A 27902-nucleotide genomic window follows, 5' to 3' on the forward strand; every position below is an offset into this window, starting at 1 on the left:
GGTTAGGACATCTACTTTGTGCATGACACAAGTAATTTTTCCACCAATTGTTTACAGACAGATTATTTCACTTACAATTCACTGTATAACAATTCCAGTGGGTCAGAAGTTTACATACACTAAGTTGACTGTGCCTTTAAACAGCTTGGAAAATGCCAGAAAATGATGTCATGGCTTTAGAAGCTTCTGATAGGCTAATTGACATAATTTGAGTCAATTGGAGTTGTACCGGTGGATGTATTTCAAGGCCCACCTTCAAACTCTGTGCCTCTTTGCTTGACATCATGGGAAAATCAAAAGAATGCAGCCAAGACCTCAGAAAAAGAATCTAGACCTCCACAAGTCTGGTTCATCCTTGGGAGCAATTTCCAAATGCCTGAAGGTACCACGTTCATCTGTACAAACAATAGTACGCAAGTATAAACACCATGGGACCAAGCAGCCGTCATATTGCCCAGGAAGGAGATACGTTCTGTCTCCTAGAGAACTTACTTTGCTGCGAAAACTGCAAATCAATCCCAGAACAACAGCAAAGGACCTTGTGAAGATGCTGGAGGAAACAGGCACAAATGTATCTATATCCACAGTAAAACGAGTCCTAAATCGACATAACCTGAGAGGCCGCTCAGCAAGGAAGAAGCCACTGCTCCAAAACTGCCATTAATAAGCCAGACAACGGTTTGCAACTGCACATGGGGATAAAGATCTTACTTTTTGGAGAAACGTCCTTTGGTCTGATGAAACAAAAACATAACTGCTTGGCCATAATGACCATCGCTATGTTTGGAGGAAAAAGGGGGAGGCTTGCAAGCTGAAGAACAACATTCCAACCGTGAAGCACGGGGGCGGCAGCATCATGTTGTGGGGGTGCTTTGCTGCATGAGGGACTGGTGCACTTCACAAAATATATGGCATCATGAGAAATGAAAATTATGTGGATATATTGAAGCAACATCACGAGACATCAGTCAGGAAGTTAAAGCTTGGTCGCAAATGGGCCTTCCAAATGGGCAATGACCCCAAGCATACTTCCAAAGTTGTGGCAAAATGGCTTAACGACAACAAAGTCAAGGTATTGGAGAGGCCATCACAAAGCCCTGACCTCAATCCTATAGAACATTTGTGGGCAACTGAAAAAGTGTGTGCGAGCAAGGAGGCCTACAAACCTGACTCAGTTACACCAGCTCTGTCAGGAGGAATGGGCCAAAATTCACCCAACTAATTGTGGGAAACTTGTTCGAAGGCTACCTGAAATGTTTAACCCAAGTTAAACAATTGAAAGGCAATGCTACCAAATACCAATTGAGTGTATGTTAACTTCTGACCCACTGGGAATGTGATGAAAGAAATAAAAGCTTAAATAAATCATTCTCTCTACTATTATTCTGACATTTCACATTCTTAAAATAAAGTGGTGATCCTAACTTACCAAAGACAGGGAATTTTTATTAGGATTAAATGTCAGAAATTGTGAAAAACTAAATGTACTTGGCTAAGGTGTATGTAAACTTCCGACTTCAACTGTATGTTTATTTATTTCCCCTTTTGTACTTTAACTATTTGCACATCATTACAACACTTTATATATACATTATATGACATTTGAAATGTCTTTATTCTTTTGGAACTTTTATGAGTGTAGTGTTCACTGTTCATTTTTTATTGTTTATTTCACTTTTGTTCATTATCTATTTCAGACGCCTTGGCAATGTGAACATATGTTTCCCATGGCAATAAAGCCCCTTAACTTGAAATTGAATTGAGAGAGAGAGAGAGAGAGAGAGAGACAGACCTCAGGTCTCAATTAAGTCAGTGACCATTAGAAGTACTTGATTCACTGTTTGTTTACCTACTATCTAAACAAGAAAAATAACTGTTAATCAGAAGTCCTTTTTGATTACTTATTCAATAACTAAAATATCCAGAATCCAGTGCGATGGAGAATTACATCCATTTGATTTCATTTGGTTTTACAACACTGGGTGACAACAAATAGTGTTCAACTCCCTTTCCTTGTGGTTATTCTCCCTCTCTTCCCTACTTCTGTCTCTGTGGTTAATGAGTTGGACCTTCTTCAGCCATTACCAGACAGCTCTCTCCACAGGGGACTTGAAAACCCTGGAATGTTTACAGCCTAGGACCAAACAATCTCACGCAATGATGCAATATAACGTATTCAAAACAGAAAAATGAAGCCAACAAAATGTTGAGTGATGAACACAACAGCCATGTTATTCTGGTATACCTCCTCAGTCCTCATCCTCACTGTAATAAAAAAAATAACCTAAAAAAAAAATGGATGTGAAGTGAAACAAAATTAGCCGTGCCCACAAACTGTTGTGACGTTTGGTCTGAGACCAATTTGCTTCCTTTGTTCCTCTCAGGCGGCAGCGGTGGGCAGCTAACTGTGAGTTGGAAATCAGGACTATTTCTTAAATTTCACAGCAGACCTGGGTTCAAATAACTATTGGAAATACATTTTAAATACTATTTTTTTATCTGTTCTTGATTCAGCTTTCCAGGCTTCATGGACCAATAGAATAGTCCCAAAAGTGTAAACCCTGCCCATCTGGCACTCTTAGGCAGGTTAGCACAAACACTTAATATTTGAAAGATTTTTCATGCTATTTGAACTCAGGTCTGTTTCTCAGTCCTTCACTGACGCTCTGTCTTTTGATCTACTTCACTTAAGTCCCAGAATGCATTACAGTAGCATCCTTTTATTTTAATACCTGGGGATGGCTGAGGGAGGTGTGATTAAAAACCACACTGAAAGCTGTTTTAATGGCATGGCATCTCTATAAAGCAGTGCTTCCCAATTCCATTCCTCCAGTACCCCCAACAGCACACATCTTTGTTGTAGCCCCAGACAAACTAACTTCATTCAACTCATTGAGGGCCTGAAGATTAGTTGAATCAGGTGAGGTGTTGGGGGAGAGTGGGGTAAGTTGAGCCAAAGAGGGAAGTTGAGCCATCCCTTGTTTCTCAAAAACCATACACAAATTCATTAGACCAAATATTTAGGAAGATGTCAGCATCATTTCATGGGAAGAAACCACATGGAAAAAGTGGGAAGGAAGTTAGGTCCCAAATGTTTTTTTTCTCCATGTCAAATGAATGTATTGTGTTAAGAGGTTTCATGATACTTGTACATAATCCAAAGTAAATCATCTTAAAGGACCAGTGCAGTCAAACATGTGATTTTCCTGTGTTTTATATATACAGCATATTTATTAAATTTTTACATAATTTTATTTTTAAACTTTTATTTAACTTGGCAAGTCAGTTAAGAACAAATTCTCCACAACAATATGAGGTTGGAATAAAACTGTGAAATTATGAAAAATATGATAATGCCCTTTTAGTGTAATGGCTGTTTGAAAAGACCGCCAGGAATTTCAGCCTGTTTTGGTGGGATGGAATTTTGACCTGCCTCGTGTCATAACGAGTCACTAAATTAGTTATTAGACCAATAACAAAGAGGGTTCCAAACCTCTCCGCCAATAACAGCTCAGTTTTCCTCTGCCCACTCAGACCACTCCCAGACAGTCGTAGTTTGAGAAATTGACCATTTCAATTGAAATCAATCACAGTAAGGTACTTAATTGTTACCCAGAAAGTATTTGATACTGAGATTAAAAAAAAAAAAAAAAAAACGGCTTCACTGGACTTTAAAGATTGTTCTATACATCTCTATGAACTTCTATATGAGGTTCTAAACCTCAAATAAAGACATTTGTCACGTGCTGAATACCACAGCTGTAGACCTTCCTGTGAAATGCTTACTTTACAAGCCCTTAACCTATTTACTAAATAAAATAGTAACAATAACATAACAATAACGAGGCTATATGCAGAGGGTACCAGTACCGAGGAAATGCCAAGAGTGTGCAAAGCTGTCATCAAGGCAAAGGGTGGCTACATTGAAGAATCTCAAATATAACATGTATTTTAATATGTTTATCACTTTTTTGGTTACTACATGATTCCATATGTGTTATTTCAAAGTTTTGATTTCTTCACTATTAATCTACAAGGTATAAAATAGTAAAAATAAAGAAAAACTCTGAAATGAGTAGGTGTCCAAACTTTTGACTGGTACTGTACGTGTAGGGGTAAAGTGACTATGCAGAGATAATAAGCAGTGGGTAAAAAAAAGGGGGGGGGGGGGGGGTCAATGCAAATAGTCCGGGTAGCCATGTGATTAGCAGTTAACAGTCTTATGGCTTGGGGGTAATAGCTGTTAAGAAGCCTTTTGGACCTAGACTTGGCGTTCCGGTACCACTTGCCGTGCGGTAGCAGAGAGAATAGTCTATGACTGGGGTGGCTGGAGTCTTTGACAATATTTAGGGCCTTTCTTTGACACCGCCTGGTATAGAGGTCCTGGATGGCAGGAAGCTTGACCCCAGTGATGTACTCGGCCACACGCACAATCCTCTGTAGCGCCTACCGGTCGGAGGCCGAGCAGTTGCCATACCAGGCGGTTATGCAACCAGTCAGGATGCTCTCAATGGCGCAGCTCTAGAACTTTTTGGGGATCTGAGGACCCATGCCAAATCTGTTCAGTCTCCTGAGGGGGAATATGCGTTTTCATGCGCTCTTCACGAATGTCTTGGTTTGTTTGGACCATGATAGTTTGTTGGTGATGTGGACACCAAGGAACTTGAAGCTCTCAACCTGCTCGACTACAGCCCCGTCGATGAGAATGGGCCTGTGCTCGGCCCTCCTTTCCCTGTAGTCCATGATTATCTTCTTTGTCTTGATCACGTTGAGGGAGAGGTTGTTGTCCTGGAAACCACATCTGACCTCCTTACTATAGGTGAGTTGCTGGTGATCAGGACAAACTTATTGATGGTGTTCAAGTCGTGCTTGGCCACGCAGTTATGGGTGACCAGGAAGCACAGGAGGGGACAAAGCACTTAACCCTGAGGGGCCCCCATGTTGAGGATCAGTGTGGCAGATGTGTTGATGCCTTCGCTTACCACCTGGGGGCGGCCCATCAGGTTTTTCAGGATCCAGTTGCAGAGGGAGGTGTTTAGTCCCAGGGTCCTTACATTAGTGATGAGCTTTGAGGGCACTATGGTGTTGAACTGCTGAGCTGTAGTCAAATGAACAGCATTCTCACGTAGGTTTCCTTTTGTCCAGGTGGGAAAGGGCAGTGTGGAGTGCAACGCAGATTGTGTCATCTGTGAATATGTTGGGGTGGTATGCGAATTAGAGTGGGTCTAGGGTTTCTGGGATGATAATGTTGATGTGAGCCATTACCAGCATTTCAAAGCATTTCATGGCTACAGTTGTGAGTGCTACGGGTCAGTAGTCATTTAGGCAGGTTACCTTGGTGTTCTTGGGCACAGGGACTATGGTGGTCTGCTGGAAACATGTATGTATTACAGACTCAGACAGGGACAGGTTGAAAATGTCAGTGAAGAAATGCCAGTTGGTCTGCTCATGCTCTGAGTACATGTCCTGGTAATCCATCTGGCCCTGCGGCCTTGCGAATGTTGACCTGTTAAAGGTCTTACTCACATTGGCTAAGGAGAGCATGATCAGAGAGTCGACTGGAACAGCTGGTACTCTCATGCATGCTGCAGTGTTGTTTGCCTCGAAGTGCGAATAGAAGTCATTAAGCTCGTCTGGTAGGCTCGTGTCACTGGGCATCTGGCACCTAGCATGACAGTGCATCATTGCAGCTGTGTGGGCTAATATAGTCAAAATGTTTGCTTTGGGGTAAGTTGAGCCAAGGGTTTAAGCCTGTGTTAAACGTTTTTGTTAGGGTTTAAGCCTGTGTTAAACGTTTTTGTTAGGGTTTAAGCCTGTGTTAAAATACGCTTAAAACTATTAGAAGACAAAAAGCAATTGTGATTGTGTTGAATTGTGTTTGAAAACTAAAGATAGACATGGTTTTTAAAAGGTAGTGATATGTTTTAATTCAGTACAGAAATGTTTAGACGCCTTAACTTACCCGGTCCCATAGCTAAGGTTACCCCACTCTCTCCTACAGTAGGTAGATATCTGACCCACTCTCTCCTGCTGTAGGTAGATATCTGACCCACTCTCTCCTACAGTAGGTAGATATCTGACCCAGTCTCTCCTACAGTAGGTAGATATCTGACCCACTCTCTCCTACTGTAGGTAGATATCTGACCCACTCTCTCCTACAGTAGGTAGATATCTGACCCACTCTCTCCTGCTGTAGGTAGATATCTGACCCACTCTCTCCTACAGTAGGTAGATATCTGACCCACTCTCTCCTACAGTAGGTAGATATCTGACCCACTCTCTCCTAATGTAGGTAGATATCTGACCCACTCTCTCCTACTGTTGGACTGGAGTTGGGAAACACTGTTACAATGTGAAGGAGTGATGAAATCAACGTGTAATATTGGTAGTGTATATCGTGATATGGCAATATGTCGTTAATTGTTTTTGGTATTTTCACGACCCTGGGTATTTCCCTATTCATTTGTTCCCGCTCTAACATTAACCATAATATTTACATAGAAAAAAGATGAAATCATGACAAAATGGCAATGGAAGTACAGTAGGTAAACGGTTTCGTTTGTAACCTGACAACCAGCCTACAGAACTCAAGTAATAGCAGATCACTGTCCCATTTATAGCAATTAATTATTTACACAGAAGTATTTTATGTACGTGAGCCAATCTCAGATGTAGGATCTGATAACTATGAGGTCTAACAGGAGCAGCAGTCATAAAACGCGTCTCTCTGCTGCTTCGCTATCTCAGTACAACTAGCAACTCGTGTAGACGATGGCCCACGTCTGTCACATGTCTATGTGATGAGAGCAGCTATACTGTCAATGAAAACGTCTCAACTTCTCCCATTTTGGTTGTCAAGGTTGTTGGAGCTGAGCTTCATCAAGTAGAAAAAATTTCTTGGTTATCCAACCTTCTGCCATGGATCTCCTCTCCTCTCCTCTCCTCTCCTCTCCTCTCCTCTCCTCTCCTCTCCTCTCCTCTCCTCTCCTCTCCTCTCCTCTCCTCTCCTCTCCTCTCCCTCACTCTCTCCCCCGCTCCCTCTCTCTCTCCAACTCCTCCCTCTCTCCTGCTCTCTCTCTCTCTCTCTCTCTCTCTCTCTCTCTTTCCCTCTCTCTCTCTCTCTCTCTCTCTCTCATAGTGATTTACCTGTCATGTCTCTAGTCTAAAAACGATGAAGAAGAAAAACATTGTGCTCGGCTGTTCCTCCGTAACCTCAGTTGATTGCAGGTTATAATTATCACATCGCCCCCCTCTTCACAATGGGAGGGCAACAGGAGGAGAATTAGCAGCTGTCAGAGGAAGCCACGTCTCAACTGACTATCTGTCAGTAATGCTGTCTCTTCTCTTCCCCTCTTGTCTCCCTTTATCCTTCATGTTACTTCTTGACTGTGCTTTGTCTTCACTCACCCAGAGGTAACAACCTAGCTCACCCTGTAGGAATTCCAGGTTTAAAGTCAACGATTCATAACGGTATTTTTTTTTAAAGATAATTCATGTATTTAGATTCCTTCATCTGTCCCAAATCCATCAGCAATATATTATTATTATTATTATATTATTGAGCCCTGTGCCTAGCAGATGTGCCTGTGTGTGATCCCACCATTTATCTTCTCCCTTGTCTTAATTCAGCTCTGTGTACTTGACGCTATTGACTTCAGAGCCAAGGCCGGGGCTAGAGAACAGAGAATAGAAGAGAGTAGAGAGCCACGACTAAAAGAAAGTGAATATCAATCTGGCTGTAGAAAACTGTCTGTCACACCCAGGAGATGTCCGGGTCCTAATTTACCTAACATAGAGAGGAAATGAGTGGAGTCCTGGTCCTGATTTACCCAACACAGACAGGAAATGAGGGGTGTCCGGGTCCTGATTTACCTAACATAGAGAGGAAATGAGGGGAGTCCGGGTCCTGATTTACCTAACATAGAGAGGAAATGAGTGGAGTCCGGGTCCTGATTTACCCAACATAGAGAGGAAATGAGTGGAGTCCGGGTCCTGATTTACCCAACACAGACAGGAAATGAGTGGAGTCCGGGTCCTGATTTACCCAACATAGACAGGAAATGAGTGGAGTCCTGGTCCTGATTTACCCAACACAGACAGGAAATGAGTGGAGTCCTGGTCCTCATTTACCCAACACAGACAGGAAATGAGTGGAGTCCTGGTCCTGATTTACCCAACATGGACAGGAAATGAGTGGAGTCCGGGTCCTGATTTACCCAACACAGACAGGAAATGAGTGGAGTCCGGGTCCTGATTTTCCTAACACAGACAGGAAAGGAGTGTTTCATCAGAAGACCTACCTGGGCCCAAATGTCACCCTATTCCATACATCCCAATATGCCCTGGTCAAAAGTAGAGTACTATATAGGGTGTAGGTTACCATTTGGGATGCATCCCACGTTCCTGATGTACAAAACATTGACACAGAAGAAGTAGCTGTCACAACCATTAGAATGGCCATGAACCCTGTTACATCAATATATATTTAACCCCCCCAGACACAAAACCATTAGAATTACCATGAACCCTGTTACATCAATATATATTTAACCCCCCCCCCAGACACAAAACCATTAGAATTACCATGAACCCTGTTACATCAATATATATTTACCCCCCCCCCCCCAGACACAAAACCATTAGAATTACCATGAACCCTGTTACATCAATATATATCTACACCCCAGTCACAAAACCATTAGAATTACCATGAACCCTGCAGGCCAGATGAATTGCTCACAGATAAAATGATGGATCAATACTGATGACCCTATCCTCTCGGAGACTCCTGACCCCTGATCGACAAAGCAATGAGCAGCATTAAATAGCATAATGATTTTTCCACCGCTTTTAATGCTGTGCTGTTTTAAAGGCACATCTAACAGCGATCAAACTACACTGTGTATTTTAGAAGTTTATAAAAAAGACTGTGATTCTTTTTTTTACTTGTCGTGGTACGCGACAAGCCTCGTCATTTTTACATTTACATTTTAGTCATTTAGCAGACGCTTTTATCCAGAGTGACTTACAGTAGTGAATACATACATTTTTTTATATTGGCCCCCCATGGGAATAGAACCCACAATCCTGGCGTTGCACACACCATGCTCTACCAACTGAGCCACAGGGAAGACTGAAGTCCTTCATATCGTTGACATTTTCAATATTACTGTCTAACGTTCTTAGGGATTAATCCACTGTTTTGCACAGACCTACACATTTCAAGTTAAAGCAGCACAGAGATTCATTTAGCTCACTTTGTAATCAGTTTTTTTATTGTCATGAAGAAGTAGATTCATTTAGCTCACTTTGTAATCAGTTTTTTTATTGTCATGAAGAATAAATGTCAGCCAGTAAATAAGGGAGAAGTTATTGTTTTTCCCAGAGTGGAAACAATCAAAGTAACTTTAAAAAAAAAAAAAAATATGGCTAATTATCCTGTTAATTACTGCAATCAAGGATGTAAAGGAAGCAGGATATCTCTCACTCACGTCGTACTCCAACAGCTAGGAAAACCAACGACGATCGTCTCTATAATGAAGTATTTTGATCGCGTCTCTGAACTATTGCGTTTCTCTCTGTTGCTTCGAAGAAGGTTCAGTGATTATTTCGATCAATAATGTAGTATATATAATGAAGCATTAATAAGATGCTACACAATGATCGTTTTTTTTTCTTCTTTCTATCAGACCTCTTAATGCTCATAGGCCTATAGTTTTCCTAGGTGATATATGTAAACAGGTAGGAGACCGGGAAAATACGCCCTAATACATTCAATCAAGTAACGTCTGTTTTGCAATAAGGACTTGATAGTGATTGTCAGAAGTGTGGAGGAGGAAGAGGAGGAGGAGGTGACAAATGCTTCAAATTATCTCTATCGCTCTAGAAGGAACAACTATTCTCCAGTCAATAACTGTTGATGGATTCTCTGTATCTTCAGCAATACAGAGGCAACAATTCCAATGGATCCGTTAATTAAAACAACCAAAAATGTTGAACTCAACATCGAGCTGCTCCATTCAGCATCCGTTAATTAAAACAACCAAAAATGTTGAACTCAACATTGAGCTGCTCCATTCCCCTTCCAGGCTTTGTACGAAGTAGAATGTCATCATTAAGTCAATATCAGCCAGCTTGTCATTCTATAGATGTAGTCCAAGATGCAACACCGAAACGACACCTAATGCATTTGTTCAAAAGCCTGTTGACTCAGTATAAAATGCTCTACCGGCAGCAGATCCATTTAGGGTATTGTTGTTCAATGAAACAATATACTGTAACTTCTCAAACGTCTGTATTTGTTGTTTCTCAAACGTCTGTGTTGGTTGTTTCTCAAACGTTTGTGTTGGTTGTTTCTCAAACGTTTGTATTTGTTGTTTCTCAAAAGTCTGAGTTGGTTGTTTCTCAAATGTCTGTATTGGATGTTTCTCAAACGTCTGTATTGGTTGTTTCTCAAACGTTTGTATTTGTTGTTTCTCAAAAGTCTGAGTTGGTTGTTTCTCAAATGTCTGTATTGGTTGTTTCTCAAACGTCTGTATTGGTTGTTTCTCAAACGTTTGTATTTGTTGTTTCTCAAAAGTCTGAGTTGGTTGTTTCTCAAATGTCTGTATTGGATGTTTCTCAAACGTCTGTATTGGTTGTTTCTAAAACGTTTGAATTGGTTGTTTCTCTAACGTCTGTATGGGTTCGTTTCTCAAACGTTTGTATTGGTTGTTTCTCAAACGTCTGTGTTCGTTGTATCTCAAACTTTGTGATTAGATTCAATCAGTAACGCACAAGATTAGCGTAACAGCTTGATTGACATTTATAAACAATCTTTCTGCGTTTTTGGAGACTGCATTCACTGTAAACGCAGCATATGTTACCTCAATTGGGAATGACCTTGAAATTTCAATCGTGCTACAAAGCAAATCTTTGGTGCTATGGATAGAATTGAGCGCATGGTTAAAATACGTAACCAAGAATAGTTAATAGTTTTGTTATTATGTGTTCTCTTCTTTTTTGTGCACAAAATCGGACACTGCATTCCAAAAGGAAAGGTAACTTATGATGATAAATATCTTGATTTATCTGGATCAGTAGAGGTCTCCCAGACCTCAATATCAGTAGTAGTCTCCCAGACCTCTAGAGCAGTAGTAGTCTCCCAGACCTCTAGATCAGTAGTAGTCTCCCAGACCTCTAGATCAGTAGTAGTCTCCCAGACCTCTAGATCAGTAGTAGTCTCCCAGACCTCTAGAGCAGTAGTAGTCTCCCAGACCTCTAGATCAGTAGTAGTCTCCCAGACCTCTAGATCAGTAGTAGTCTCCCAGACCTCTATATCAGTAGTAGTCTCCCAGACCTCTAGAGCCGTAGTAGTCTCCCAGACCTCTAGATCAGTAGTAGTCTCCCAGACTTCTATATCAGTAGTAGTCTACCAGTCCTCTATATCAGTAGTTGTCTCCCAGATCTCTAGAGCAGTAGTAGTCTCTCAGACCTCTATATCAGTAGTAGTCTCCCAGACCTCTAGATCAGTAGTAGTCTACCAGACTGTTTCAAGTCCCAGACTGTTTCAAGTCCCTGACTGTTTCAAGTCCCAGACTGTTTCAAGTCCCAGACTGTTTCAAGTCCCTGACTGTTTCAAGTCCCAGACTGTTTCAAGTCCCAGACTGTTTCAAGTCCCTGACTGTTTCAAGTCAGACTGTTTCAAGTCAGACTGTTTCAAGTCCTGTTCAAGTCCCTGACTGTTTCAAGTCCCTGACTGTTTCAAGTCCCATACTGTTTCAAGTCAGACTGTTTCAAGTCCCAGACTGTTTCAAGCCCCTGACTGTTTCAAGTCCCAGACTGTTTCAAGTCCCAGACTGTTTCAAGTCCCAGACTGTTTCAAGTCCCAGACTGTTTCAAGTCGCTGAATGTGTCAAGTCCCAGACTGTTTCAAGTCCCTGACTGTTTCAAGTCCCTGACTGTTTCAAGTCCCTGACTGTTTCAAGCCCCTGACTGTTTCAAGCCCCTGACTGTTTCAAGTCCCTGACTGTTTCAAGCCCCTGACTGTTTCAAGCCCCTGACTGTTTCAAGTCCATGACTGTTTCAAGTCCCTGACTGTTTCAAGTCCCTGACTGTTTCAAATCTCTGATTGTTTCAAGTCACAGACCGTTTCTAGTCCCAGACTGTTTCAAGTCCCTGACTGTTTCAAGTCCCATACTGTTTCAAGTCCCTGACTGTTTCAAGTCCCATACTGTTTCAAGTCCCAGACTGTTTCAAGTCCCATACTGTTTCAAGTCCCAGACTGTTTCAAGTCCCAGACTGTTTCAAGTCCCTGACTGTTTCAAGTCCCATACTGTTTCAAGTCCCTGACTGTTTCAAGTCCCAGACTGTTTCAAGTCCCATACTGTTTCAAGTCACAGACCGTTTCTAGTCCCATACTGTTTCAAGTCCCAGACTGTTTCAAGTCCCAGACTGTTTCAAGTCCCTGACTGTTTCAAGTCCCTGACTGTTTCAAGTCCCAGACTGTTTCAAGTCCCTGAACGTGTCAAGTCCCAGACTGTTTCAAGTCCCTGACTGTTTCATAGGTAATGAAAACAGTGACACTTGGAACTTGGTTGAACTTTCTTCAAGATTTCTAGATCTCCCATGTCTACATGCTGTCTATATGTGTTTGCTATGAAAGATCACTCATGTCAAGACATACTGTAGGTAGCTACTTGTTTGTAGCTTCAGAATGTAGTTAGGGTTTGGCACTTCTACCAAATAGTTGAACAGCATACCTGAGTTTACAGCAGTATTTTATGAATACAATTTGCAAAGCTAATAATTTCAGTTTTCTATTTCCTGCTAAATTATGCAAGCAACTCTGAAAGTGTAATAGTTAAGAAATAAATTACATTTCGATTTTCCTTTGGCAATATGTCATTTTGAAGGGGTTCTAGATTTATTCATAAATGAATAAATATGAACTATCCAGATATTTATTAATTTTCATAAGATCGACGGTCTTCATGTACTTGATAATATTATGTCTCCTGGTTATCAACCTCTGGCTTGTTAGGCAAAAAAAATATTATTTGTATCTCTCCCCCCCCTCCCCCCCACCCCCCCACACACCCTTTCTGTGGAAGAACATCAATCAAAACAGAGATTGACTTTCGAAAGCGAATCTATTCCATCAGTGTAGTATTGTGTGTTGTGATACACCTTAACACAGGGGTTGCGTTGTCTTTACACTCCCACCGATTTCCAAACCCTTGGTGACACTTTGGTTCCTCAACCTTGAAGTAGAGGTCACCCATCAATATCAGTGAAAACAAGTGCGATGGCCAAACAAGTGTGATGGCCTAGGAAGGCAAGACCATAGCGTTATCTCACTCCCGGTTGGCTACAACACATGAAGGTACTAATATCTCATTTTATACTTCATGTTACGTTGCAGTAGAGTTCTTCTCATGTACTCTATTCTTCTTCCTACAGTAAGTGTGCTGCTATTTATACAGTTCTAGTCTGCAGCATGCAGCCCCTGTGTGGCAGCTCTGTTGGGATTTGTTTTACGACATCCCATAATCCTCTGGTTTATAAATACTCCGTCTTCTGATGTTCTAATGTAATGCCTGATTGGAAATAACTCAAATAAAAATGTAACAAAAGAGGAGGCAAATGTTTCAAAACGGTAGCTAAATATATTCATTTTCACACAGCGTCAGCTTTAGTCAATGAGACAGGGTTAAACAGTGTGAGATTATGTTCCATATTAGTCCATGTCTGGGGCCTCTCTGTGCTCTGAGCTCAGGGGAATAATACAATTACCTTGATTAATAATAATACACTACTCTCAGAGGGAGGGAGAAAGGGTCTGGAGCTCTGCAGTGTCCTGTGTGTTAGCATTAGCCTCTGCAGGCAGAGGGAAAATCATGCTGTGTGGGTTAACCTTGATCTCTGCTAAGGGCCAAACATGTAGGTAAGCGTTAGCCTCTGCAGAGGGAAAACCATGCTGTGTTAGCCTAGCGCTGTGCGGAGAGAGCAGGGACAAACCCATCACACAAACCTCCATATCTACACTGACAGATAAAGCTGTCACAATACCAGACGTCTTCTCTTTTATCACTACAGACAAAGTGTGAAAGAACCTGACAAATGAACGCTGTATGGTCTTTATAGCTTCACGTTACTGTTCTCTTCCCTGCACATATCAGACAACAATGGTATGGAATGTTCTCTTTTCCTACTATAGAGGTAGACTGAAAACCCTTTAGAGTGGCTGCCAGACGACTGCTATATAGCTGTGTTCTCCTTTCCTGCTACAGAGGTACCTTTTGAGTCCAGACCCTCTGTGTTCTGCAGTTTAGTTCCTGGGGTAGTGAAGGGGGACCTTTTCTGAGGCTACCACTGCCAGACCAGTGTGGTGTAACTAGCTAGATCTATCATTTTATTCCCCGACAGGGATTAGATATATCATTTTATTCCCCGACAGTGATTAGATCTATATTTATTCCCCGACAGTGATTAGATCTATATTTATTCCCCGACAGTGATTAGATCTATATTTATTCCACGACAGTGATTAGATCTATATTTATTACCCTCGACAGTGATTAGATCTATATTTATTACCACTGACAGCTGATTAGATCTATATTTATTACCCTCGACAGTGATTAGATCTATATTTATTCCCCGACAGTGATTAGATCTATATTTATTCCCCGACAGTGATTAGATCTATATTTATTACCACGACAGTGATTAGATCTATATTTATTCCCCGACAGTGATTAGATCTATATTTATTCCCCGACAGTGATTAGATCTATATTTATTCCACGACAGTGATTAGATCTATATTTATTACCCTACAGTGATTAGATCTATATTTATTCCCCGACAGTGATTAGATCTATATTTATTCCCCGACAGTGATTAGATCTATATTTATTCCCCGACAGTGATTAGATCTATATTTATTACCCTACAGTGATTAGATCTATATTTATTCCCCGACAGTGATTAGATCTATATTTATTCCCCGACAGTGATTAGATCTATATTTATTCCCCGACAGTGATTAGATCTATATTTATTCCCCGACAGTGATTAGATCTATATTTATTCCCCGACAGTGATTAGATCTATATTTATTCCACGACAGTGATTAGATCTATATTTATTCCACGACAGTGATTAGATCTATATTTATTCCCCGACAGTGATTAGATCTATATTTATTCCCCGACAGTGATTAGATCTATATTTATTCCCCGACAGTGATTAGATCTATATTTATTCCCCGACAGTGATTAGATCTATATTTATTCCCCGACAGTGATTAGATCTATATTTATTCCACGACAGTGATTAGATCTATATTTATTACCCTACAGTGATTAGATCTATATTTATTCCCCGACAGTGATTAGATCTATATTTATTCCCCGACAGTGATTAGATCTATATTTATTCCCCGACAGTGATTAGATCTATATTTATTCCCCGACAGTGATTAGATCTATATTTATTCCCCTACAGTGATTAGATCTATATTTATTCCACGACAGTGATTAGATCTATATTTATTCCCACGACAGTGATTAGATCTATATTTATTCCCCGACAGTGATTAGATCTATATTTATTCCCCGACAGTGATTAGATCTATATTTATTACCCTACAGTGATTAGATCTATCTGCAGTGTAAATGACAGCTTCACACTACTTCCTCAGCCACCATTTTGTTGTTGTTTAATTGCCTAAGCTTTGTTTGTTCTCCTCCCCTCCTCTCCCCTCCACTCCCCACACGTTAGAAAGATACAGTAGATTGAGGTTAATACGTCCTCATTAAAGATTTACTGATGATTTTGCCTTTTTGAACTCTTGAATCAACTTCATATCAAGGATGGACATGTTTCCCACTAGATATTTGATTACAAAACTGATATAACACTTCAATCCCCATATCAAATCCAAACAAATGTTATTCGTCACATGCTTTTTATTTAACAACAGGTGTACTGTATATTCGGGGTGGCAGGAAGCCTAGTGTTTAGAGCGTTGGGCCAGTAACCAAAAGGTTGCTGGATCGAATCCTCGAGCTGACAAGGTTAAAATATGTCATTCTGCCCCTGAACAAGGCAGTTAACTCACTGTTCCCCGGTAGGCACTCATTGTAAATAAGAATTTTGTTCTTAACTGACTTGCCAGGTTAAATATAAATAAAAATACCATTAAACTTTGAGAGTCTATTGTCAAAACCGTGCATCAATCGAATGAACATAATACAAAACAAAACCATCAAAATCTGTCAGTTTAAATTACAGATATCTGTTATTTTGCATGGGCTGCATCTCAATCAGGTAAACCATGTGTTTGATGTATTTGATACCATTCCACTAATTCCACTCCAGCCTTTAGCACGAGCCCGTCTTCCGCAATTAAGGTGCCACTGTAACCGATGTGAAATGGCTAGTTAGTTAGCGGTGGTGCGCGCTAATAGCGTTTCAATCAGTGACGTCACTCGCTCTGAGACTTGAAGTAGGGTTTCCCCTTGCGTTGCAAGTGCAGCGGCTTTTGTGGAGCGATGGGTAACGATGCTTCGTGGGGTGTCAGTTGTTGATGTGTGCAGAGGGTCCCTGGTTCGAGCCCGGGTTGGGGCGAAGAGAGGGACGGAACCTACACTGTTACACCACCAACCTCCTCAATCCATACCTATCCGCCTATGTCGCCCTCCTACATCTGCGGTGGAAAATGGCAGAGCTACAGCGCTGTTCGTCAGACCAGGAGACATAAACAGTCTTCTGACAAAAATGTCTGTAGTTTCTGAACGGTTTGGCCTACTAACTAATGTGACCATTATTTTGCAGGTTTAAAGATTATTTCCTGCAATTCTATACATTTTGCCATGTGTATCCATGTGATACTTGAGTGACTCAAATATTACAAGAAATCGAAACCTAACAAAAAAAAAAGCATGGGCTGACAGGGGCTAGTTGATCTGGAGATTTCTGATATGTATTACATAGTTCTATAAGGTATGCAATGACTGACAGCACAGGAGACTGAAAACAATTTCTACTATTACAACTTTCAAGAGTAAGTTGAAAGACGGACTGAGTTACTTTCGAAAAGATGATAGCATGGACTGAGTTCCTTTTAAAAAGATAATAGCATGGACTGAGTTCTGAAAATATGAAATGATAGCTTGGACTGAGTTCCTTTTTAAGTGATAATAGAATGAACTGTCCCGAAAATATGATAGCATGGATGATCATTAAGGTATAGAGTCTAAAGCTCCCTGGATCCAATCTTAAGACTTGAGACCATCATTTGCCATTTGGGATCCAAGGACACAATCAGAAAATCGTTTTTTTCTCACGAAAACATCTGTAGAATTGGAATGGTTTGATCTACTAACTAATAAGACTCTTGAAAGATGAGACTTTCAAAAACACGACGGTATTCTCTATTTTGTTCTAAGACCAACCACGAGCCCCATGCAACTCGTCTGAAGTCAGTACCATCGCCCTGTAAAGCAATTTCCAAACTAGGCAAACAAATGTGAAGAAGACAATGCTCTGATCATTGTCTGAACGCTCCCAACCACAGGAGGCTGGTGGTACCTTAATTGGGGAGGACGGGATCGTAGTAATGGCTAGAACGGAATGAATGGAATGGTATCACGAATGCACAAATTGTTGAAAGTCCAATGTTTGTTGCAGAACATTTAGTTTAACTGGCTAGAGCCTATTTGTTTCATTTTACTGATTTGTTTTACAGTTGCTCTGCCTGTAAATCGTTATCTCTGACATGGATTCTGTTACTTTGCCTGTAAATCGTTATCTCTGACATGGATTTTTTTGCTCTGCCTGTAAATCATTATCTCTGACTTGGATTCTGTTACTTTGCCTGTAAATCGTTATCTCTGACATGGATTTTTTTGCTCTGCCTGTAAATCATTATCTCTGACTTGGATTCTGTTACTTTGCCTGTAAATCGTTATCTCTGACATGGATTTTGTTGCTCTGCCTGTAAATCGTTATCTCTGACATGGATTTTTTTGCTCTGCCTGTAAATCATTATCTCTGACATGGATTCTGTTGCTATGTAAATCATTATCTCTGAAATGGATTCTGTCGCAACGTAAATCATTATCTCTGACATGAATTCTGTTGCTATGTAAATCATTATCTCTGAAATGGATTCTGTCGCAACGTAAATCATTATCTCTGAAATGGATTCTGTCGCAATGTCTCTTCTCATGGAGGCTTCCCCAGTTCAGAGGAAAAATGTAGCATTTTGTCCGCTGCAGGATCTGTGTTTACAACTGTCTCTTCCAGGACAATGTGGACCAACCGGAGTTCTGATGCAACAAATGTTTACTGGCAGAGGACCATAGTGAAATAAGTGGCTACTAATAACAAACAATCTCCTGGGGAATGCACACCGCCTATCTTCTCCTCTCTACTTCACAGGCTGGATGCCGTTCCGATGTGTTGAGAGTATCAACCGCCATGTCAACACTGATTGACTGAATGGCCAATGCCTTCCAGTGACCTTTCCCCCAAAGAAGTCTCCCACTTCCCTGGAAAATGGAGCAGGACCATCACTTCTGATTCATTTAGTGGATCATGCTGTCACCATTCCTGCTGCCCAACCATGGAAGTACTTTACTCAACCGTAGGCCAAGCGGAGGGAAACGGTCTGTGGGGTTTTCTTTGGCATTGGGAAGCAATGACACAAATCCAGTTGTCAAACAGCTTCGCCCTCCTTGCTTCGGAGTTTCCAGCGCTATCTTCCCCTTTTCCTGACTTCTTTTCGCAGCGGGGATCTGCCTCAGATTCTGCCTTAGGCTCGGATCATCGGGCCTCGAGGCCGCCTGACGCGCGGGCTCCTCCATCAGCCACAATGGGTTTTGCGGCCGGTACTCGTAACCTAACAAAAGAATAAAGCAAAAAATATCCAGGTTACATGTTATTGATACAGACCGGTACTTGTAACCTAACCAAATAATCCATAATATATATCCAGGTTCCTTGTTATTGATACAGGGCGGGACTTCTTGATAAAAAAAACAATGTGCCTGGCACCTACTTCTATACCTCGTTCAAAGGCACATACATTTTCTGTCTTGCCCATTCAACCTCTGAATGGCACACATACACAATCCATGTCTCAGCTGTCTCAAAGCTATTACAATCCTTCTTTAACCTGTCTCCTCCCCTTCATCTACGCTGATTGAAGTGGATTTAAAAAGTGACATCAATAACCTTGATTCATCTGGTCAGTCGGTCATATGAAGAGCTGGTGTTTTGTCCACTCAGTATAAATATCCAGGTTACACATTATTACTATAGGCCGGTATTTGTAACCTAACCAAAGAATCCAATATATTCAGGTTACTTGTTTTTGAATGCCTTTAATGCTAGTTCCTTTCCACATCTCACCACCTATCCATTAGAAGCAATAGCCTGGTAATAGTTTCACAGTTTATCTCGGCGTGAGCTGTGTCAATCAGGATCACTTGTTTGGTGGTCTGATATAATACCTAGTGCATGCAGTGCATTTTCACAGCTTACTGGCTCTTTTGGATGCTTGGTGCGCTCACACACACACACACACACACAACACACACACACACACGCACACACGCACACACACACACACACGCACACGCGCATACATGCACACGCACACGCACCTACACGTACACGTACACACACACACACATGCACACATACACACACACACACACACATGCGCGCACACACACACGCACACACACACGCACACGTACACACATGCACACACACATACACATACACGCACGTACACACACACACACACACACACACACACACACACACACACACACACACACACACACACACACACACACACACACACACACCCCATTAGACCTCTCTGGGTCTGTAATGGACTGTGATATCAGCGTAAAGTGGTAAGGTCCATGTCAGGACTAACCCCACACAATAGCCTGAGTGGGTTGTCTCCCCGTTAATGACAATATTATCGCACAGCAATTTGAGCCACTTTGGCTCCCGAACTGATTGAGGGGTATAGAACAACGAAGCCTCTTCAGTTCAGATACGAGCCAACTGGACAAAACGGGCAGGATGAGACTGATAGTTTAAAAGCAGAGGTTTTTGAATTTGAACACAAGGTGTGCGTCCCAAATATAGTAACGTGTAAGGATCTTGTTACAAGTAGCGCAGTGTGCATAGGGAACAGGGAGCCAGTTTGGACACAAGACCCATGGCTACTATCCAATGAAAGTTCAACTCGGGGTTAAACTGTTCAGCTGTTTGAAGTCTCATGGCATCCCTGTGTCAAAACGCACCATTTGAATTACATTACAGAAAATAAAATCATGAGAAGCCCTATTGTCCACTGAGTATTCAGGTTTTTATTTTATTTTCTATTTCGTCACGGTGTGATTTTCTCCTTTGAGGAGGATCTACGCAATGGCTTCATTTTTTTGATAGTGATTTTTTTTTTTTCTTCACGTCAGCACTCTAAGGAATAAAAATATAGAGTAAATAGATTAAAATCCTGAATGGTGTTACTTTATTCTTCTCTAGCCACTGGGATGTTTGAACGGGAGACCTTTTGAGAATAGGAGGTTTAATACGTATCTCTATCCAATAGAGCTTTGAATGTACGAGTATCCTGAGAATGAAATAAATTAGATTTGAAATATGATCTGTACCCTAGTGAAAGTAGTCTCATCCCCCCCCCCCCCCCCCCCCCACCCATTTAGCTGTAAATCAATATTTAATACCGATTAATAAAAAAGAGAAAATGAAGATCTATATGAATTCAGGGGTTTTCAAGGAGCGTTATATTAAAGGATCTTACTCCACGACAAACATCCCTCGCTAAACATAATTATGCAAATAAATCAAGAGGACGTGAATAATGTGTCTGTTATTAAATCCGAGGGTAAATAACATGCATCATGGTGTCATCTGTTTCGGTCTGAATTAACTATCTGGTATAGTGTAGTAGAATAATGTTGTCTCACCTAGAACACACCAATCACAGACATGTTGTCTCAGACCACACCAATCACAGACATGTTGTCTCAGACCACACCAATCACAGACATGTTGTCTCAGACCACACCAATCACAGACATGTTGTCTCAGACCACACCAATCACAGACATGTTGTCTCAGACCACACCAATCACAGACATGTTGTCTCAGACCACACCAATCACAGACATGTTGTCTCAGACCACACCAATCACAGACATGTTGTCTCACCCAGAACACACCAATCACAGACATGTTGTCTCAGAACACACCAATCACAGACATGTTCTCTCAGTATACCTCTGACTGGTGTGTGAAACAGTGTGTATGAGGTATACTATAGGGAAACAGATTGTATGAGGTATACTATAGGGAAACAGATTGTATGAGGTATACTAGAGGGAAACAGAGTATATGAGGTATACTATAGGGAAACAGAGTGTATGAGGTATACTATAGGGAAACAGATTGTATGAGGTATACTATAGGGAAACAGAGTGTATGAGGTATACTATAGGGAAACAGAGTGTATGAGGTATACTATAGGGAAACAGAGTGTATGTTGTATACTATAGGGAAACAGAGTGTATGAGGTATACTATAGGGAAACAGAGTGTATGAGGTATACTATAGGGAAACAGAGTGTATGAGGTATACTATAGGGAAACAGAGTGTATGAGGTATACTATAGGGAAACAGAGTGTATGAGGTATACTATAGGGAAACAGAGTGTATGAGGTATACTATAGGGAAACAGAGTGTATGAGGTATACTATAGGGAAACAGAGTGTATGAGGTATACTATAGGGAAACAGATTGTATGAGGTATACTATAGGGAAACAGAGTGTATGAGGTATACTATAGGGAAACAGAGTGTATGAGGTATACTATAGGGAAACAGATTGTATGAGGTATACTATAGGGAAACAGAGTGTATGAGGTATACTATAGGGAAACAGAGTGTATGAGGTATACTATAGGGAAACAGATTGTATGAGGTATACTATAGGGAAACAGAGTGTATGAGGTATACTATAGGGAAACAGAGTGTATGAGGTATACTATAGGGAAACAGAGTGTATGAGGTATACTATAGGGAAACAGAGTGTATGAGGTATACTATAGGGAAACAGAGTGTATGAGGTATACTATAGGGAAACAGAGTGTATGAGGTATACTATAGGGAAACAGAGTGTATGAGGTATACTATAGGGAAACAGAGTGTATGAGGTATACTATAGGGAAACAGAGTGTATGAGGTATACTATAGGGAAACAGAGTGTATGAGGTATACTATAGGGAAACAGAGTGTATGAGGTATACTATAGGGAAACAGAGTGTATGAGGTATACTATAGGGAAACAGAGTGTATGAGGTATACTATAGGGAAACAGAGTGTATGAGGTATACTATAGGGAAACAGATTGTATGAGGTATACTATAGGGAAACAGATTGTATGAGGTATACTATAGGGAAACAGAGTGTATGAGGTATACTATAGGGAAACAGATTGTATGAGGTATACTATAGGGAAACAGAGTGTATGAGGTATACTATAGGGAAACAGAGTGTATGAGGTATACTATAGGGAAACAGATTGTATGAGGTATACTATAGGGAAACAGAGTGTATGAGGTATACTATAGGGAAACAGTGTGTATGAGGTATACCATAGGGAAACAGATTGTATGAGGTATATTGTTTGGAAATCGACACTGTATATAGGTTATTTTTTCCTTAGCACACTTCAACCTATTTCCACAACACTGAAGCACAGTGACCCTAATGGGTACAACACTGAAGGCCACTAGGCCACTGAATTTAAAATGGAATGATTTTGGATGCAGATTGTCTCTGAGATATTCAAATCAAATCAAATCAAATTTATTTTTATATAGCCCTTCGTACATCAGCTGATATTCTCAAAGTGCTGTACAGAAACCCAGCCTAAAACCCCAAACAGCAAGCAAAGCATGTGAAAGAAGCACGGTGGCTAGGAAAAACTCCCTAGGAAAAACTCCCTAGAAAGGCCAAAAACCTAGGAAGAAACCTAGAGAGGAACCAGGCTATGAGGGGTGGCCAGTCCTCTTCTGGCTGTGCAGGGTGGATATTAAAACAGAACATGGTCAAAATGTTAAAATGTTAAAATGTTCATAAATGACCAGCATGGTCAAATAATAATAATCATAGTAGTTGTCGAGGGTGCAACAAGCACGTCCGGTGAACAGGTCAGGGTTCCATAGCCGCAGGCAGAACAGTTGAAACTGGAGCAGCAGCACGGCCAGGTGGACTGGGGACAGCAAGGAGTCATCATACCAGGTAGTCCTGAGGCATGGTCCTAGGGCTCAGGTCCTCCGAGAGAAAGACAGAAAGAGAGAAAGAGAGAATTAGAGAGAGCATATTTAAATACACACAGGACACCGGATAAGACAAGAGAAATACTCCAGATGTAACAGACTGACCCTAGCCCCCCGACACATAAACTACTGCAGCATAAATACTGGAGGCTGAGACAGGAGGGATCAGAAGACACTGTGGCCCCATCCGATGATACCCCCGGACAGGGCCAAACAGGCAGGATATAACCCCACCCACTTTGCCAAAGCACAGCCCCCACACCACTAGAGGGATGTCTCCAACCACCAACTTACCGTCCTAAGACAAGGCCGAGTATAGCCCACAACGATCTCCGCCATGGCACAACCCAAGGGGGGGGGGGGGGGCGCCAACCCAGACAGGAAGACCACGTCAGTGACTCAACCCACTCAAGTGACGCACCCCTCCCATGGACGGCATGGAAGAACACCAGTAGGCCAGTGACTCAGCCTCTGTAAAAGGGTTAGAGGCAGAGAATCCCAGTGGAAAGAGGGGAACCGGCAAGGCAGAGACAGCAAGGGCGGTTCGTTGCTCCAGCCTTTCCGTTCACCTTCACACTCCTGGGCCAGACTATACTTAATCATAGGACCTACTGAAGAGATAAGTCTTCAGTAAAGACTTAAAGGTTGAGACTGAGTCTGCGTCTCTCACATTGGTAGGCAGACCATTCCATAAAAATGGAGCTCTATAGGAGAAAGCCCTACCTCCAGCCGTTTGCTTAGAAATTCTAGGGACAATTAGGAGGCCTGCGTCTTGTGACCGTAGCGTACGTGTAGGTATGTACGGCAGGACCAAATCGGAAAGATAGGTAGGAGCAAGCCCATGTAATGCTTTGTAGGTTAGCAGTAAAACCTTGAAATCAGCCCTTGCCTTAACAGGAAGCCAGTGTAGGGAGGCTAACACTGGAGTAATATGATCAAATTTTTTGGTTCTAGTCAGGATTCTAGCAGCCGTATTTAGCACTAACTGAAGTTTATTTAGTGCTTTATCCGGGTAGCCGGAAAGTAGAGCATTGCAGTAGTCCAGCCTAGAAGTAACAAAAGCATGGATTAATTTTTCTGCGTCATTTTTGGACAGAAAATTTCTGATTTTTGCAATGTTACGTAGATGGAAAAAAGCTGTCCTTGAAACAGTCTTGATATGTTCTTCAAAAGAGAGATCAGGGTCCAGAGTAACGCCGAGGTCCTTCACAGTTTTATTTGAGACGACTGTACAACCATCCAGATTAATTGTCAGATTCAACAGAAGATCTCTTTGTTTCTTGGGACCTAGAACAAGCATCTCTGTTTTGTCCGAGTTTAAAAGTAGAAAGTTTGCAGCCATCCACTTCTTTATGTCTGAAACACAGGCTTCTAGCGAGGGCAATTTTGGGGCTTCACCATGTTTCATTGAAATGTACAGCTGTGTGTCGTCTGCATAGCAGTGAAATTTAACATTATGTTTTCGAATGACATCCCCAAGAGGTAAAATATATAGTGAAAACAATAGTGGTCCTAAAACGGAACCTTGAGGAACACCGAAATTTACAATTGATTTGTCAGAGGACAAACCATTCACAGAGACAAACTGATATCTTTCCGACAGATAAGATCTAAACCAGGCCAGAACTTGTCCATGTAGACCAATTTGGGTTTCCAATCTCTCCAAAAGAATGTGGTGATCGATGGTATCAAAAGCGGCACTAAGATCTAGGAGCACGAGGACAGATGCAGAGCCTCGGTCTGACGTCATTAAAAGGTCATTTACCACCTTCACAAGTGCAGTCTCAGTGCTATGATGGGGTCTAAAACCAGACTGAAGCGTTTCGTATACATTGTTTGTCTTCAGGAAGGCAGTCAGTTGCTGTGCAACAGCTTTTTCTAAAATTTTGGAGAGGAATGGAAGATTCGATATAGGCCGATAGTTTTTTATAATTTCTGGATCAAGATTCGGCTTTTTCAAGAGAGGCTTTATTACTGCCACTTTTAGTGAGCTTGGTACACATCCGGTGGATAGAGAGCCGTTTATTATGTTCAACATAGGAGGGCCAAGCACAGGAAGCAGCTCTTTCAGTAGTTTAGTTGGAATAGGGTCCAGTATGCAGCTTGAGGGTTTGGAGGCCATGATTATTTTCATCATTGCGTCAAGAGATATAGTACTAAAACACTTTAGTATCTCCCTTGATCCTAGGTCCTGGCAGAGTTGTGCAGACTCAGGACAATGGAGCTTTGGAGGAATACCCAGATTTAAAGAGGAGTCTGTAATTTGCTTTCTAATGATCATGATCTTTTCCTCAAAGAAGTTCATAAATGTATTACTGCTGAAGTGAAAGCCATCCTCCATTTGCGAAGGCTGCTTTTTAGTTAGCTTTGCGACAGTATCAAAAAGAAATTTCGGATTGTTCTTATTTTCCTCAATTAAGTTGGAAAAATAGGATGATCGAGCAGCAGTAAGGGCTCTTCGATACTGCACGGTACTGTCTTTCCAAGCTAGTCGGAAGACTTCCAGTTTGGTGTGGCGCCATTTCCGTTCCAATTTTCTGGAAGCTTGCTTCAGAGCTCGTGTATTTTCTGTATACCAGGGAGCTAGTTTCTTATGACAGATGTTTTTAGTTTTTAGGGGTGCAACTGCATCTAGGGTATTGCGCAAGGTTAAATTGAGTTCCTCGGTTAGGTGGTTAACTGATTTTTGTCCTCTGACGTCCTTGGGTAGGCAGAGGCAGTCTGGAAGGGCATCAAGGAATCTTTGGGTTGTCTGAGAATTTATAGCACGACTTTTAATGCTCCTTGGTTGGGGTCTGAGCAGATTATTTGTTGCAATTGCAAACGTAATAAAATGGTGGTCCGATAGTCCAGGATTATGAGGAAAAACATTTAGATCCACAACATTTATTCCATGGGACAAAACTAGGTCCAGAGTATGACTGTGGCAGTGAGTAGGTCCAGAGACATGTTGGACAAAACCCACTGAGTCGATGATGGCTCCGAAAGCCTTTTGGAGTGGGTCTGTGGACTTTTCCATGTGAATGTTAAAGTCACCAAAAATTAGAATATTATCTGCTATGACTACAAGATCCGATAGGAATTCAGGGAACTCAGTGAGGAACACTGCATATGGCCCAGGAGGCCTATAAACAGTAGCTATAAAAAGTGAGTGAGTAGGCTGCATAGATTTCATGACTAGAAGCTCAAAAGACGAAAACGTCATTGTTGTTTTTTTTTTTGTAAATTGAAATTTGCTATCGTAAATGTTAGCAACACCTCCGCCTTTGCCGGATGCACGGGGGGTATGGTCACTAATGTAACCTGGGGGTGAGGCCTCATTTAACACAGTAAATTCATCAGGCTTAAGCCATGTTTCAGTCAGGCCAATCACATCAAGATTATTATCAGTGATTAGTTCATTGACTATAACTGCCTTGGAAGTGAGGGATCTAACATTAAGTAACCCAATTTTGAGATGTGAGGTATCACAATCTCTTTCAATAATGGCAGGAATGGAGGAGGTCTTTATACTAGTGAGATTGCTAAAGCGAACACCGCCATTTTTAATTTTGCCCAACCTAGATCGAGGCACAGACACGGTCTCAATGGGGGAAGCTGAGCTGACTACACTGACTGTGCTAGTGGCAGACTCCACTAAGCTGGCAGGCTGGCTAACAGCCTGCTGCCTGGCCTGCACCCTATTTCATTGTGGAGCTAGAGGAGTTAGAGCCCTGTCTATGTTCGTAGATAAGATGAGAGCACCCCTCCAGCTAGGATGGAGTCCGTCACTCCTCAACAGGCCAGGCTTGGTCCTGTTTGTGGGTGAGTCCCAGAAAGAGGGCCAATTATCTACAAATTCTATCTTTTGGGAGGGGCAGAAAACAGTTTTCAACCAGCGATTGAGTTGTGAGACTCTGCTGTAGAGCTCATCACTCCCCCTAACTGGGAGGGGGCCAGAGACAATTAATCGATGCCGACACATCTTTCTAGCTGATTTACACGCTGAAGCTATGTTGCGCTTGGTGACCTCTGACTGTTTCATCCTAACATCGTTGGTGCCGACGTGGATAACAATATCTCTATACTCTCTACACTCGCCAGTTTTAGCTTTAGCCAGCACCGTCTTTAGATTAGCCTTAACGTCGGTAGCCCTGCCCCCTGGTAAACAGTGTATGATCGCTGGATGATTAGTTTTAAGTCTAATACTGCGGGTAATGGAGTCGCCAATGACTAGGGTTTTCAATTTGTCAGAGCTAATGGTGGGAGCCGTCGGCGTCTCAGACCCCACAACGGGAGGAGTAGAGACCAGAGAAGTCTCGGCCTCCGACTCCGACTCGCTTAATGGGGAGAACCGGTTGAAAGTTTCTGTCGGCTGAATAAGCGACACCGGTTGAGCATTCCTACAGCGTTTCCCTCCAGAAGCCATGAGAAAGATGTCCGGCTGCGGGGACCGTGCGAGGGGGTTTATACTAACGTTACTATCTGTACTTACTGGTGGCACAGACGCTGTTTCATCCTTTCCTACACTGAAATTACCCTTGCCTAACGA

At 41.8% G+C, this 27902-nt stretch overlaps 1 protein-coding gene across 1 annotated transcript in view; it reads left to right on the top strand.

The window, feature by feature from the left end:
- Positions 1 to 27902, top strand: part of LOC106586909 (uncharacterized) — a 171885-nt gene that overhangs the window by 121377 nt on the left and 22606 nt on the right. The window lies entirely within an intron of this gene.

Source organism: Salmo salar, chromosome 25, assembly GCF_965601325.2.
Source record: "Salmo salar chromosome 25, fSalSal1, whole genome shotgun sequence".
In the NCBI taxonomy this organism is placed as follows: Eukaryota; Metazoa; Chordata; class Actinopteri; order Salmoniformes; family Salmonidae; genus Salmo; species Salmo salar.